Here is an 18186-nt window from a genome sequence, read left to right on the forward strand (position 1 = left end):
ACCCTTTGAATATTTCTGGTTTTTGTATACACACAAACACTACATTTTTGTCGCTACCAAGTCACTCATTGGCTTAGTATGTACTGTAATTATAAAATTTCTCATGGCTTGGGATGTCTCTTGACATGTTGGGAGAAATGTTTCCTGAGAGCCGTTGAGGGGAACACCAAAGGCAGTCTTAATTTTCATCTCCCAGGATGACGGGAATTATAAATATAGTCTCTATTCTGCTTGCTTTGAGAATCACAAAATAACAAAGATGAGTTTATTGGTGGTAAATACAGGAGAAAAATAAACATTATACATACACACGCACACACACACACACACACACACACACATATATATATATATATATATATATATATATATATATATATATATATATATATAGAGCAACGAAGGAACAAATTTAAAAAACTTGATTAGTTTCACTACAATCAAGTATTGTATATTACAAGATTAGTAGCATTTGTTCTTTGCTAAGAATGCTTTTGCAAGATAAGGTGAAAACGGGAAACATCACATTCAGGTTATTTGAGTTTTATTAATCCTAAAAGACTATTCAATATCTTCAATATATATATATGAGAGGTGGCTTTCATTCAAAATTTGAATGAAAAAAAAAATTTAGCAGCCAAATCATAGACTTAAAAGTTTTTTTTTTTTGATATACAAAATCTGCATCCCAGACTAATAATCACTCGTCAAAAACGATGCAAATTCCAGCAATTACGTTATAAAAAAAATCTGTCCAGTAAAGGACGATTAACGATAAGATTCCAGGTATGTGCACACACGGGGCCTGCAGTCATAACCGACCGGAGGGCGGCTATGGCAGAAGGGTTGGATCCTGTGTGAGTTACCTGCTGACCGACCCACTTAATATACCGACTCCTTTCCAAGGGGAAATTAGGCCTCTCGCCTGACCATTTATCACAGCTAAAGTGAGCGTAAACTGTGTTTTATCTTTATTTACAAGAGGATATTATCTTAATTTTGTAATATGTTCTTATCGTTAGAGAATTAGTGTTGCTCTGAAAAATTTTACGAAATTGTTTATATGGTTGAGTTTAGTTTAGTTTATCAGGTGCAGTCCAAACTTCATTTGGATTTGGTTAATGTAGACAGCTTTGAAAGACGTGAATAATTTTTTTCATAAACACCTAGTCTGTGGCACTCGCACACATTCTTTTTTCCTGCTTACGTTGACTCACATGCGAGGAAACATACTTCGATTTCAGTAACATAGTCCTTGAGGCTTTAATTTCAAAGCAAAAAATATCTTTACAACATATCTTGTTCTCCCTTATTTTTCCATTTATTATTGTTAACCATTTTTCAAATATGAATACATTTATTCAAGTTTTTACAATCACAGTTCCTGAAATTTAGGAAGTCTGGAAAATTATGTTTGAATCAATATTATTTAGATTTCTTGAGATTATCAACAATATTTTTGCAGCCGTTAGTTTTTTTTTTTTCTGTAATGAGTCTTTTTTTCAAATATTAACAAAGGATATGGGTATCACTTCAACAAATGGCTTTCTCTTAATTATTTGTTTACAGTTATGCGTCCGCTATGTTTTGATTTCAGACTGTTACGTCATTAAATGAAACGTAAAGGCAGTTATTTTACTTTTTTATAATCAGACCTCAGGTTAATATCGGCAGCCATCATCACTGAACGTAATCGCAGTTGGTGTAATGGAAATGCCATTAAAATGATTTTATGCCCTAATAATTTTATTTCATTCATCCGTGAAGTATGTTTTGATTTATTTAAGTATCTCGGTTTTTAGCAAAATTATATAAGATAATATGCTAGAATTATATTTCCCAGTATTCAATAAAATTGTGCAGTATTAAGTAGGTGAGAGATTTTGAGTATACTATACATTTACTAATCAGGGTAAGATAGAAGCCCCATTATTATGGGTTGCGGATACTTAGTCATTTCCTAAGCAGTAGATTTAAATAATGTTTACAGGAACTGTATTGATTTACTTTCTTATCTCAAATGCAGTATTTTAAGTTGCATATCATAAGGTTCTGGAGTGTCCAAGGTAAGATTTAGATATGCCAAAATGAAGTCAAACCCACAACTATAACACTGTTGGGGGTATGGGTATAGCAGTCGTGGAAGTATTTGCGTTAACGAAAAGAATAAAAGGGAGAGTTAAAGAGAGAGTTTTTGCCAGTCCAAGATATCTCAACTTTTGAGATTCTTCAGCTCCTGACTAAAATCTCCTACAAGACAGTGAAGTTACACATTACCAATGGAGGTCTCCAGGTTACTCAAGGAGTCAAGGGTAACCTAGAAATTAAAGTACAAAGCAAGCTTATTCTGTCGTTAAGCCAAAGTTCTACAATAATTAAAGTTTATTTTAATTTCTTCATACATATGTATACATTCGTGTCAAAACTTTGACACCAAATATTCAATAGGAAATACGCAAATGTAGTTTTCGTCTTATCTTGAAACCTTACTGGAGTTCAGTTTGTCTGAAGAGATTCTTCCTTCGAGGTTTAAATGCCCATAAGACATTGTATATAATTGCAGCATTTTATATATATATATATATATATATATATATATATATATATATATACATATACATACATACATACATACATATACACAGTACTGTAAATACTTACATAGTAATTCTTTAGTGTTGATTGAGATTTGAACCTTTTAAATATTGGGTACAACTCACTTTCCGTAAATTGAGAGGGATACTGATATTGAGATAGGCATTGAATAGCCTTAATACAGTCATAAAGAATCACATGAAAATGTCTGATGTGAAACAGAGTATCCAGAGAGAATAAGTTATAAAGGTTAATTTACAGAGAGAGAGAGAGAGAGAGAGAGAGAGAGAGAGAGAGAGAGAGACCCTTCGATCGGAATTAGCATTTCATTGTTAACCTGGCTGTCAAAACAACATAATCAATGGTCACGAAATGTGCCGTGCCCTTGTCAGGCTTTGGGTTGGCAGGGGTGAAGGCTGAATTCATGGAATCACAGAAATATAAAGTGATGAATCAAACCGTCGAAGAACAAAGAGAAAAATCTGAATATATAAAAAAAGACGGAGGAAGGGAAAAATAAGAATGTAGTATGGAAATAGAAGGTTAACATGCTCAGTGAAGTGAAATAAGATAATTTAGAGGCAAGATCTAAATTGTAGAAAATTAGTTTCTATTCTTTCTAATTAAATCTATAAACAATTGAAACTATAATAAAATGTTTAAGTCTAGAGTGATAGGTGAATGATTGTGGTCGAGATATACTTACTGTATACGCGTAAAAGTGACTCATTTATATAAAAATAGAAATTGAATAGAAGTGTGTAAAATACTGTAACTGCCGAATAGCAAAAAGAAAAAGTCCTTGGGAGGCCAGAATACAATAGATAGTTCGATGAGAAACGTTTAAAATTAGTTATGGGATTTGAGTTCATTTAGTCTTAAATTTAATAACAACTGTAATAATGAAAGTTGATAGAATTCTCTCTGAATCATGTATTATGTACCTGGTAGTTAGACGGCTGTGTTGGTCAACACCTATGTTAAAAAAAGATGGGACAAGCAATTATATTCTAAAAGGTTCCCCCTTCAGCGTCGCCTATTTGAAAGGGAAAAGACATACGGTATAAAACAAAATTTTGGTAATAATAATAGTCAAGTTATTATTATTATTATTATTATTATTATTATTATTATTATTATTATTATTGATGTTATTTTTATTATTATTATTATTACTATTATTATTATTATTATGACTAAATATACTTCAATCCTTAGGCAATGTATTATTTATAAAATCAGCGATGCTGCTGCTATTATTATTATTATTATTATTATTATTATTATTATTATTATTATTATTTTTATTTTATTATTATTTTTCATTATTTAATTATTATTATTATTTTTCATTATTTAATTATTATTATTATTTATTATTATTATTATTATTATTATTATTATTATTATTATTATTATTAGTATTATTATATTATTATATTATTAATTCTAATAGCCAGGCCTTCTCCATCACGAGGCTCAATACTACGCAGTACTCTAGAAGTTTTATTCCAGCTGTGACCAAGTTGTGGAATGATCTTCCTAATCGGGTGGTTGAATCAGTAGAACTACAAAAGTTCAAAGTTGGAGCAAATGCTTTTTTGTTGACCAGGCGGACATAGTCTTTTTATAGTTTATTTATGATATATTTGTTTTTGATGTTGTTGATAGTTTATTATATGACATGTCTGTTTTGACGTTGTTTCTTATTTTAGAATGATTTATTGTTAATTTGTTCTCTTCATTTATTTATTTCCTTATTTCCTTTCCTCACTGGGCTATTTTTCCCTGTTGGAGCCCCTGGGCTTATAGCATCTTGCTTTTCCAACTAGGGTTGTAGCTTGGATAGTAATAATAATAATAATAATATTATTATTATCATTAGCAGACAGGGAACAAGTCATAATTGGTAAGGGAATTCTGAAAATCAAAACTCTTCCGTTCGCCTTGTGAGAGCGAGTAAAAAAGACGTGTCTACGGTTAATCTACGCGAGTTTCAATTTTTAGAAGGGCCAGTTTACCCGTACTTTCAATAGATTAATTGTAAATTGTCTAGCGTGACAGCTATAGGACCAGGATACCTTTAAACTCCTAATGGTTTGAGAGATTGGCCCCAACTTTGACGGTGTCCAAACGAGATCTCATTATGCTCAGGTTAATGTTAAAAAGGTAAATAATTCGTTATTATATAGCGATAATTTGTATATAAACTGTACAAAATTTTATTAGAGCATTCATCTATACCTGTATGTCTTAAATACTATATAAGATATGATGAGCATCCGCTGGTAAGAATCATAACGATATACCTTATAACAGAATTTTGGCAGCTTGAGGTTTATTGAAGTTGACACCGAAAGCCAAAACATTCCTTACTGTAATAAGGATATAGTTAAAAAGTCTTTTGAAGAAGTCTTTTTAAATTATGCAATTTTGATAGGATTAATAATAATAATAATATTTATATCTGGTTGGATGGAAGTGTACTGAGTCAAGCCCATTAGAATTCAGTTAGAATAATTGTCTGAAACCATGGCTTCCGTGGTATCTTCTTGATCGGAATATAGGAGTGATAGTGAATTGGGTGACTCTTCATCCTAATAGCTATATTTTATTTAGAATCTCGATGCTCCTCCATCAAAACTGACAAACCTATTCAAGAAATAACTCCTGTTCAATATGCATGAAAGACTAAGGAACGGTGTCAATGTTACTCAGCACAGTGGAGTGTTGCAATAAATCAGATTATCTTAAATGACGAATGAATAATGGAAAACCGTCAGATATTTGAGTAAAATTGAACTTCGATGGGTTTTTTTTTTTCAGACCAATATCTGTCAGACGAATTTACATGTGTATAACCAATTTTCATTATAATTGCCACTGATGGTGACGGTTAATGGAATTTGACTTCTTCTTGAGAGACACTTGATTAGTTATCGGAAAATATAGACTCTTGACGTTGTAGTCTAATTGATCCATTCATATTTTTAGTTAATTGATTGTATGAGCCTTGGTTTTTCTGAGAGTATTTTTATATAAGAAATAGTTTCGTTTTGTATGCAAATATGTTTTATATGTTTGAAAAATATTTTTATATACTAATTTAGAATAGTCTGACGCCGAAGGTCTATACTTTTCTTGATCTATCGTAACATTGAAGATAATAATAATAATAATAATAATAATAATAATAATAATAATAATAATAATGATAATAATAATTTTTATTATTATTATTATTATTATTATTATTATTATTATTATTATTATTATTATTATTATTATTATTATTATTATTGGTGTTGTAGCGAGGTCGTTGCAAGATAAAGTTCCCAATAAAGCTAGCAATATATAAGAAATACGAAAAAGTTGTTTTTTCTTATTTTCTTTGAGGAGGAAGGTGGAAATTGGATAAGGCTGCGGAGTGAAAACATAAGTTTCTTTTTTAAAGTAAAGAAAAACGCTGACCCTTATCCTCTAAACCCATCGTACGGCCAAGATGCCCTCCAGGCAAAAAAAAAGGAGAGAGAGAGAGAGAGAGAGAGAGAGAGAGAGAGAGAGAGAGAGAGAGAAAGAATTAGGAACGAAAGGAATGAGAAGAGGAGGTGAGAGAAAACGCGGTCGGTGGGTCCTGGAAACAAATCCTTTACCTGACATTAATTGAAATACGCCATCTTTCACAGTACCTGAGAAGCTGAGGGGAAGGACCACGGGTTTGGTGGAGTGGATGAATTATGTGGAAAAAGAGCGCCACAAAATACGGGTAGGTGAGGAAGGACCTGGCGGGAGGAAAGTGTTTATAAACAGGTGCTGTGAAGGTCTGTTCACTAGCCTAGCTCCTTCAGATAGAACATTAAAATTGTAGTATAGTAAGTATAGCAAGGGTTGTATTGATAATGATAACGATATTAATGAAAGTTTAATAATAGTGATGATAATTGGAATAACAATGATGATGGAATTACAAATTCAATTTATTTAATTTCTTCAAGGACAATACCATAGTAGGAACGGTAAAAGCTTCAGCAATGCTTCAAAATAGGCAATGAATATTCTGGATTATGAAGAAGTGACGTAATGACAGTTTCGAAAATGAACCTTCCTGTTTCTTTGCGTCAGTTTTTGAAGTCTCAAGTATATACTTAAATTTGAAAATCGCTCATTTGGTAGGTCATGAGAGTATTTTTGTTCGTTGTATGGGAACTTATTAACAATATACGTAGTATATCACAAACAAACAAATTATGTCCAAGTATCTACGCTAGAACAATCACGATGATTTAATTTTACAGTGATGATTAATAAAAATTGAGTAATATCAAATGTCAAACTATGGTTTTATATGTAAAATTAGACACTCGACTTATTTTTTGGCTGATTTAGTTTTAGGTGTAAGATTTTGGGGATACCCTTAAGCAAACCTTTAATTCTGTTATCTTTTATGTTTTACTATATGATACCTTTTTGCAGTCTCGTCATATGTATATATATATATATATACATATATATATATATATATATATATATATATATATATGTATGTATGTATGTATGTATATATATACATACATATATATTATATATATAGATAGATATATATATATGCATACATATATTTTATATATATATATATATATATATATATATATTATATATATATATGTACATATATATATATATATATATATATATATATATATATATATATATATATATATATATATAAACTAGTGTCACAACTCGTCAAATATGCACTGCACAGATACAACACTTACATCTACCCCCCACCCCCACCCTCGTTTTCCAAACTGCAACACGGTAGTGTCGGTAATTTGTGGGAGATTGTGATTTCTGAGTGTACTTCTTGTGGTACCCCTTTCACCAGGGTATGGCTACTCCCTCTCCCCCTACCCGAGGGATGGGGAAAGACTAAGTAGTCATTTGTTTGGCAATCCCGCTCATCGTGACAGGACAGAAATATATATTTATATAAAGCTAGACTATATATAGTAAATTATATACATTACATACAGTATGTCACCATATATATATATATATATATATATATATATATATATATATATATATATACATATATATATATATATGTATACATACATATATATATATATGAATATATATATAAATATATATATATATAAATATATATATATATATATATGTGTGTGTGTGTGTGTGTGTGTATAGATATATATCATCAGCCATTGCGAGCCCACTGCAGGAAAAAGGGCTCGGACATGTCATGCCTTTCCACTCCCGTCTGTTTATGGTCATTCTATGCCACTATATGGCCACAATTAGTTCGTTAATCCATCGTCTTTTTTTTCCTTCCCCTGCTTCCTTTGCAATCTCCAAGGACCCATTCTGTTTATCTCCTTGACATTCTTCCTGTCCACCTATTATCTGCCATTCTTATTATATGGCTGGCGAATGCTCATTTCTTTTACTTACAAGGTGTTACAATATCTTTTACTTTAGTTTGCTCTCGTGTCCATGTTGCTCTTTTTCTGTCTCTTAGTGTTATTCCCATCATTATTCTTTCCATAGCTCTTTGAATTGTAATTAGCTTGTTTTAAGGCTATACTAAGACCCGAGGTTTCTGATGCATAAGTTGATACTGATATAACCTTCTAATTAGATACCTTTCGTTTTACAGAGATTGGCATTTTACTTTTAATAATCTTATTTTGTTTACCAAATTATCACCATCCCATGCTTATCCTTCTTTTGATTTCGGTATCTTGTCCTGGGGAAACACTTTTTGTCCTAAGTATGTATATTCATTAAAGATATCTAGAGGTTAGTCCAAAACCCTTGTTTGTTGTCTGCATTTTCATTTATTATTATTATTATTATTATTATTATTATTATTATTATTATTATTATTATTACTACTACTACTTGCTAAGCTACAACCCTAGTTGGTAAAGCAGGATGCTATAAGCTCAGGGGCTCCAACAGGGGAAATAGCTCAGTAAGGAAAGGAAACAAAGAAAAATAAAATTTTTAAGAAGAGCAACAAGATTAAGATAAATATCTCTTATATAAGCTATAAAAAACTTTAACAAACCAAGAGGAAGAGAAATAAAATAGAATAGTGTACCCAACTGTACCCTCAAGCAAGAGAACTCTAACCTAAAAGACAGTGGAAGACCATGGTACAGAGGCTCTGGCACTACCTAAGATTAGAGAACAATGGTTTGATTTTGGAATGTCCTACTAGAAGAGCTGCTTACCATAGCTAAAGAGTCTCTTCTACCCTTACAAAGAGAAAAGTGGCCACTGAGCAATTACAGTGATGTAAGAAGAATTGTTTGGTAATTTCAGTGTTGTCAGGTGTATGAGGCCAAAGTAGAATGTATAAAGAATAGGCCAGACTATTCGGTGTGTGTGTGTGTAGGCAATGGGAAAGTGAACCGTAACCAGAGAGAAGGATCCAATGTAGTGTACTGTCTGGCTAGTGCCCTGGCCAACCTACCACCTATAACATTACCTTAGTTTTACTCACGTTGATTTTCATTCCTACATTCCTGCTTTCGCTATTCAACTTTTCTATCATCTTCTGTAATTCCTCTCATGATTCATAGTCCTTGGGCCAGCCTAGATATTGGTAGCACCTGGGGTAAATAAACTAAAGTGGTACAGACAAGTTGATAAGCTAAAGATAAGCTCATTTGAATGTGATAACCTTCCCATACTGGCAGCTTAATCACTTTTTTTTTAATTCTGTTTTTACCATAAATTGCTATAAATGATGTCAGATTGTGTTCGAGACCTATTGGTTTAAAATTTTTTTTAACTTTGAGAGATATTGTGTACAACCAGTGCCAAATAAACGATTGGATCATGTTAAGTGTTGACTTTATTTTGTTTGGATCATGATATTGTTTATTCTCTTCTGGGTTTTTGTTGAAAATAGTTAAATAACTCGTAGTTTTAGGTTTAATCTTCAGCTGATAAGATGGCGTTGCAAATATAGATGCATCACAGTGTTCGTTATGTAAGTTCCTATCATACTAATTGTGTTTTGTTCAGCTTAATTAATTTTAATTAGGGCTAACTAATTAACACACGAATGAAAACACTTATTAATGAAATGGCCTTTTGCATTCTTTATTTATGATACAGATGTCTTGGAGCCTAGGCTGAATTTGCATTATAATTTTATTATAATTATGTAAGATATTTTTTTTCAAAAAGTGAACAATTTATACTCCAATTCCTTAAACTTAATTCCTGCAATTTGTATATTGGAGGTTGCTGCTGTGATACAAAAACTGAATACTGGGTACGCTCAGGATGGTTTCATTTAGTGAATCTGGGAAAGCGACACTGTCAAAGACGTAGCCATCCACCAACTGCATCATTCACTGCTCTAATGATGAATCTGATGCCCTGGCTTCGCCACAAGATCTAAATTCTTGGAAAACCCTGTTGAGAGCTGCAGAGATCAGACAACATACAGATTTTGAATGTAGCCAAGAGCCTAGGAGGACAGATACCACGTATACATTATCATCCCAAATGCTGTAGTATCTTTACAATGAAAAACCTCTCTGCTCTATCCTTTCAAAAGGCACAAGTTGTGAACCTGAACAATCGAGCAAAAGAAAATCATTCAGAGAGGCGCCAGCAACATCAAGAGTGTACGAACAAATATGTATATTCTACAACAGGTCAAGCAAATACCTGAAAGGACAGAACACCAGGGAAGCTCTCACAAAATGTGTTGAATTTCCGTGATGCAGCAAGCAGAAAATTTGACAACAGAATCCTTGCATTGTTAAGCAGAGAAAAGGTGGCAGTAGAGGGCCATTATCATGTATCATGCTACAAGCAGTACACAAAAGTTGAATCCTCTGCTAGGTCTTATGTCACAGAAATACATGAGGATGAATAACAGGCAGTGTACGAATCAGCAAAAAGAACAGCTTATGATTAACTTTTCTGTTATATCAGGAATGAACTTCTGCCGAGACCTAAGATTGTTCCTTTGACGGATCTTGCCTGCTGACTTGAGAGGTCCATGCTGTCTTGTGGTATCCCCAATATTAAACCTTCAATTAAGAAACATGTTCATCACAAACTCGAATGTAATTTGGGAGAATTGCTACATATCTGATGAGAAAGGGAAGCTTCTTGTCTACTTACATACGCTGTCAATGAATGACATTGCCAAGCATGCTTACAAATTACAAAAAGATCTGGAGAATGCTTGGGCAAACAAGTCTGGCTATATCCTACAAACGGTAGCAATGCAGCCTCGGAATGACATTAAGAAGCATGATGTCAGTGATATGTGGCCACCTGATACACAAAAAAACATTATTCCTGAATCTATCTCTTGATTTCTGTTTACAGTGCTAACTGGAGGGAATGAACCCACACACCCCTCTGAGAGGGTCCAGTGCCTTGCTGCATCATTTGGCAGTGACCTGGTGTTTGCAGTTACCATTGGCAAGATAAAACCACCCAAGCACGGTCTTCTTCCATTTGCTGTTAAGTCTCTCACAGGAAACACAGAAATCATTCAAATTCTAAATCGTCTTGGTCACAGTGTAGCTTATTCCCAGGTCCAAGAAATCGATACTGCACTTTGCGTTTAGAAATTTGAAAATACCAAAAAACGACTCTGTACCAACAGATCTCAACCAATGTGTGTTCACAACGTACGCATGGTACAATATGGACCGTCTCGAAGAAACTCTATGTGGATCAGGGACTTCTCATAGAGTCAATGGCATTACTGTCCAGTCCAAGCTTACAGGTCCAATACCACAGAAAATACTACCAGTAGTGGCCAGGTCGAAGAAAAGAAACATTAATCCACCCCCATTGCTCCTACCAGTTTACAATGTTGGACAGCGTGCTTTACCACCAAAACTCAAGCGTTGGAGCCAAACACCAAAAACTAAAAACACATCTGGTTCCTGACCAGAATGTCAGACCACGACAACCAGATCGTCAGTGGCTGGACTTGATTCAACATCAAGATCCGCAATAATATCACAGTGACTCCGGACATTTTGACCTACCTTCCCACAATCAATGCTCCAGCAACAATCATGTCCACTGTGAATGAAGTTCTGGAACAGACACTGAGAATCATGCAATCATTACAGCTAAACGTTCACTCAGCTGGGAAAATCATGGGATTTATTGCCAGAGCTCTTTGAAAAGGTGCAAGAGATTGTCTGTCGTATCTGCCTGCCTTCCATCAGCACCATAAAAGTGAAACAGCTACGATATGAGCTATTCTGTGCCACATGTGGATATATCAAATCCAGTCAATTGCCTTCTTCTGAAGACTCCCTCTTTATGCATGTCAAACGTGCCAGCTTCCAAGCAGCCCTTTGGAGGAGGTCTCTGCAGAACGAACCTGTTGTTCCCAGCCCAGAGTACAATGGATGGACAACTGACAAAGATGGCAAACTGTCGATTGAATCGATGCAGGACTCACCTGCATCTGATGCTGTCTTGGAGATGCTTTCCTGCAAGTGTGTGTGCTCGTGCAAATTGCCAAATTTTACATGTCTCAGCAACGGTCTAAAATGCACGAAGATGTGTAAACTCCAAACTTGTGAGAACCAGACTGTGGAACACAATAAGAACACCAAATGGAGCTGACAGACTCTGATGAAAGTGATGAGGATTAACTTTTTTTCTGTTACAGATGTGACCATATTCTAATGATGTAGTTATTTTCTTATTTCTTACAATTATGCGCACAACACAATTGCTAAGAATCAATCAAAATATAAACCTACAATTTCAATTATGTTTCAATTCTGTCAGCAATGCTCATCCTGCAATCCACAAATATATGTTCTGGCCTGACGGTAACTATTGAACTAGTTTTGTGCCCGACTTTGTTATGATTTTTGTATGAGATGTTAAATATGTGCTATTCCACTGAGGTCAACCATTATATAAAATATGTACGTCTTATTTAAATATTTAAACTTTGTTTGAATTTGAATGAATGTCTTTCAAAAACTATTGTTGCAACAGTATTACATATTTTTTGTGAAATATCGATTGTCGTATTTGTTTGTCAATTGTGGTAGAAATGTTCAAAAACAGATATCTGCACCTTACAAAATTAAAAGGAGCATTGAATTATCTTTCATATGGTGGCTTATTCTGTTATTTTTAATAGAAATTATCCAAGTTGTTATTACCTGAAAAGGAGAGAAAATCATAACAAAAGTGCGGAGAAAATTTTACAAGTCTAGGGTACCCTCACAAAAATGCTGATAACCACTATTAAGCTGCCAGTATGCCAGGGTTTTCAAATCAAAACATAAACTAGAGTCATATAGCAATTCAAAAATACCCAAGAGAATTATTCACATCGGGTGGTACGAATATGTGAAATTTGGGGTCTCGGCCCAAGGACTATCACTAAATAGAACTGTCATTTGCAAATCTGAAGTTGGCAAAGTATTCTCCATTAGTGTTAATTCCTACCTTTTCCCAATCTATTTTTTTAAAAGCTTCTTAGCATACTATGAATAATATAGGAGAGATAGGGTCTCCCTTTCTAACTCCCCTTTCAATCGAAATTTTCTCATGCTCTGTTTGTTTGTTTGTTTATTTTTTTCATTTGCTGTTTAATTACATGGGCATGATGAGAATAAAATTAGCTGTCTTTCTATTCGGACTAATATTATCTTTGGAAATATCTTATATATTATTGATGAAAATTCTTCATTTCGAAAATAGTTATTAAATACTGATCAAACCTGATAATGCATGTAGTATCAAAGCCTTATGAGTATTTCAAAGCCAATAAAATAGACGAAGGAAAAAAGAGCAATCACAGTATTGAGCAAGCAAACAAAGTACAGAAATCTTACAACAGAAATTACAGAAGCCCAAGTTGGGAAAACACTGTCACTTATTAGATGCAAAGAATAATGGTGTAGAAATAGCCTCTCCATATTTAAGAACGTTACTTCTTTATAATGCCAAGGAACCCAAAAGGAAACAGATGTAACGGGAATGTTATCTAATTTTTCAAATAATATATTTACGAAGTTAGAGTAGTTTTTAAAAACGCATTATGAATAAGACTAATTTCGGAACTATTGAAACAACCACGTTTGTGTTTGTCCAATCATAAATAATTTTCAGATCTGATGTAAATTGTTATATTTAGATTGAGCTGAAAATCTCAGCGATGGTGGTCTGTGAATATATGATTTTTGAAAATAGAAGCCGTTGAAGTTCATTAATTAAAAGGAAAATAAGAGTAGGAAAGAAAAGAAATAATTTTTGGAAATAGAAATTGACTAATATAGAGTTAGTTGTATCCTCTTAATTAGAAAATGCTGTGAAGAAGTAACAAAGCTTCGACATAAAATTATTTTTTGTTTTTAAGTGATGGGCCAGAGGAGTCTTGTTTAATTCATTTTCAAATGTCTATCGATATTTATTCAGATTTTTCCTTTCTTTCGAACCATACGTACTCAATTTTGTCATAGTTTTGGTTTTCAAGGTTGGATACCTTTGCTAGGATTGTGGCTGATTTTTTAAGCAAATTGTGGGAGCTGTGGTGGTCTCGTCACTACCCAATAATTTATTGATATGAGATGTATCAATATGCTTGTCATATTAGTATCTTATGTGGCACTACCATTTAGAACTGGCCCATCGAATCTAAGGATGGACCAGTGTATGCGAATAAGATTCTCATCATTTTGTTTAGCTTAGCTGCCCAGAAGATTGGAATGGGAATTGTCGTTTTCTTCTAGTACCCTGTTCATTCAAGGGCGTGGTCTAGACTTAAGCCACCCTGATCATGTTGCTGCCACCATTTTCAGGAGGGAAAGGGAATGCACATTTGGGAATTGGCTTTTACTTTTGTCATTGAAATAAAAAGGAATTCCTAGAAAGGCTTGTGGTGCCCTTCTCTAAATTTCTAGGAAGTGTTTGAAATTGGAGTAAAGTTAATTTTTTCCCTAAACCTAATACCCCGGTACCCTTTGATGCAACCCAACACTTTAGATGACTTTAGGCAAAGATATGGACTCAGTTGATCAAGATGGTGGACCTAGAATGGGTTTTAGTAAACCATAACTGTCTGTTAAATGATTTTATGTCGAAATAGATATAAATCACCTATAGCTATATGATATTACGAAAAAATAATGAACTTTGACAAGAATGAAATTCAAATGGACCCAAGAGGAAAGATCTTTTGATAGATTTATCACATTCGAAGATGCAGTCTTAGCAAAAGAGCATTATAAAATATGTAAAGAGAGGAAATTGAAGAACTAAAAAGGCAAAACCAAACTGGATGACAACTTTGACTACCACAAGAGCCCATCCAGAAACAGTTGGGTATAACTTGACAATTAAAGATTCCATTTTGGTGGCTTGCCTTTTACAAAGTTGGACATAATAGCTACTGTAGTTGAAGTTTCTGGAAGACTTGAAAAGAAAGTACACAATATCATTGAGACTAACATTAAACGTTATAGTATCAATTTATGCTAAAGGAAGTCACGAAGCAGGTCTGTAACTTTGCGTAAGTTTAAGCCTGATACAAATGATGTGATGTGCTATTTCCTTGTTAGAACTATTAAGTGTGAGGCCCCTGTTATGTTATATTATTTGTTATATCATCAATAGGACTTGCAGAATTGCTTACCTGCAGTAGAGACTGCATAGTATTCTGGAAGACATGTGGTTGATTATAGTTTTATTGATGGAAGCATTAAATGCGTAATATGCGGCCTCTGTGAGACAACTGACCATCATAAACATTATTAAAAAGTATAAGCAATTGAACACCAACAAAGCATTGTGGTATGCAGTAAAGGATTATATTCTATTACTCAAGTTATACTATTAGAATGGTACTCTTTATTAGGTAGTCTTGATAGAATGTGATGCTGAAGTACCCTTGCAATATCATCTATAATTACTTACATTATTCAAGTCATATGCTTGTTAATGCTAAGATATTGCACGATATCCTTAGCTGTGATATGGCGTTACATGGGCTCTTGCTGCTCTATAAGAAATGCATATAACTTTTGATTACATACAAAACGTTTATAAAGCAGCCACCCTCATATCTTTCACATCATGAAGGTTGAGGGAACTAACAATGCTATCATGCAAGCTTTCACCTCATTATTCTTCCCAGTCTATATGAAGCTAAGCTGAATAAACCTCTCGGTTAAGGAGGTAAGGCAAACACAAATTCAGTGTCAGTATTGTTTTTAACATGGTGTCTCTTCATCATATAAAAATAAAGGTGCTACCCGTGCTTTTAACTGCATGACCTAAGTGGAATTTGCAACCAGAACTTATTCTGTTTTCATTGCAAAGATGGATTTATTACCCTGCACAATTGGAAAAGGAGCAGGGCATTCCCCCACAAAAACCGAAATTAAGATTAATGATTTTTAGTCTTTAGATCCTCTTCCACTACTTCTTACATCACAACTTCTAAAAAAAGATGGTTGTCTAGGTTTTGTTCAGATATCAAGTAGGGTAACAAATCAAACTCTTGGATTGAAACGATCACCATTTTAGGAAGACGTTTTGCCAAAACTCATTATGAAAGTAGATGGTTCATCATCTGACAAGATTTTTACAATGAAGACTATATTTTATTTAGTTATCTAAACTCAAAATGAGGACGCAAAAAATCAATTCTATTAAACATTAACTTTCTCTTTTGATATAATACAGTTGAAAGGCAGTTTTAAGAAGTCAACCTGAGCAGCTAAAGGGACTTTTCCATTATCATAATCCAAGGACCTGTATTATATGTGCTTAGAAAACAGTCAGGTATTCAGTCCTACAATCCTAGATTGCATAATGAAATTTACAAATATGTCCCTTTTTCCCTTCTACTGTCTTTCATGCTTACTGAAGTAATTTCCCAACTTCATAAATCTCTGCAATACTCTTCAGTTTCATTGAACATTTCTACAGACTATAGTAATAACTACTTGTACCGACTAAGCTATGATCACATGTTCCCTTTACTTTCTGCATACTGTATGTGTGATTTTATGAAATTGTATATATATATATACCGTATTTTCCGTGTGATAAGACGCACCTTTTTTCACGAAAATTGCCCCCGAAAATCACCCTGCGTCTTAACACTTGCGAAAAAGTTGTATAAGGGAGTTTGACACCCTTCAAACATCCAACTATTGACATACAAGTACTCAAACTGACGGGAGATAGAATATAAACCTACAATTATCATTCCTGTGTAATAAATTCTTTTATTTTTATATTGCACATCCTTTAATGAGGTACAGTAGCAATTTTTTTTTTTTTTTTTTTGTAATCAGCTGATGTCTCGCTAACCCCCTTCTACAAGCAAACATGCCAATTAATGGTCTCGTAGCAGACGACGCTATGACATGGTTGTTTATGCAGTATATATATTTTCTCATATTTTGTTGATATTTTGTAATAAAGCAATATATTGATAATGACTTTGTTGCCTGAGTTACGAAATAATACAAACAGACGTTTGCTGAATAGGATCTTAGAAAAAACTTGTTTGTTGATTGCAGTATAACCAATTTGCAGAAAAGTAACTAGACCTAGAATCACATAAGCAGTAGCAAAATTATTCCACCTGAAAGAATGTCTAGATTTCTTTAATCAATAATTACATTTTGTTTGAAAATTTCTAGGCTGTATGAGGAATTTTGGAAATAGTACTAGAATTTTACCTATCTAACAAAATTTTATGCACCTTTGGTAACGCTGCTTTCATGTAAACAACACTTGAAACACCAAACACTCCTGACTTTTTCGTGTAGTTGTGGTGGAAACTAAGACTGGTTTAGTGGTTTCTTATATGAATATGTAATAAAATTGGGATAATTGGCATATAGCTAATTAATATTAACTTAAACATTTCATAATTCACCCAAAATAAGAAAAGTTACAGTGCAAGACAATAATCACGCTAGAGTCGCTGACTGGGGATTTGTGCTAAGAAATTTTTAAAATCCTCATTTTTTTTTCTAAAACTGCCTTGCTAATTTGATGGTGCGTCTTACCACTTGTAGCGTCTTATGACATGGGAAATACGGTATATATATATATATATATATATATATATATATATATATATATATATATATATATGTTGTGACATTAAAAGACTTGGCTGCTGCTACCCAAGCTTTATTCAAATTAAACTTCAGTAGATTATTCCCTGAAACAACCATGAACATAATTAGCAGACCCCATAATAATTGTAATACAAACTATGTTAGATCCTCAAAGTAAATCTAATTAAACCAAATAGATACAAATGGAATAAACAAAAGGAAATACAAAAGAAACAGAGAATTACTTGATAAGTTACTTTGACTGTCCCTCCATCAGGTAAGTAAACAAAGTATGAAAAGATCACCAGACAAACGGTTCAGAGTGAGGTATGAAAGAGCAAAAGGACAAAACAATATTATAACATTCTTCCCCTCTAGATATAAAATTGGGTACATCACTTCATAAGTAATCAATCCCACCCATATCGGTTCGGAGCCCTTGACACCCGGGTTGATCTACATA

The sequence above is a fragment of the Palaemon carinicauda genome, chromosome 1 (assembly GCF_036898095.1).
Source record: "Palaemon carinicauda isolate YSFRI2023 chromosome 1, ASM3689809v2, whole genome shotgun sequence".
Lineage (NCBI taxonomy): Eukaryota > Metazoa > Arthropoda > Malacostraca > Decapoda > Palaemonidae > Palaemon > Palaemon carinicauda.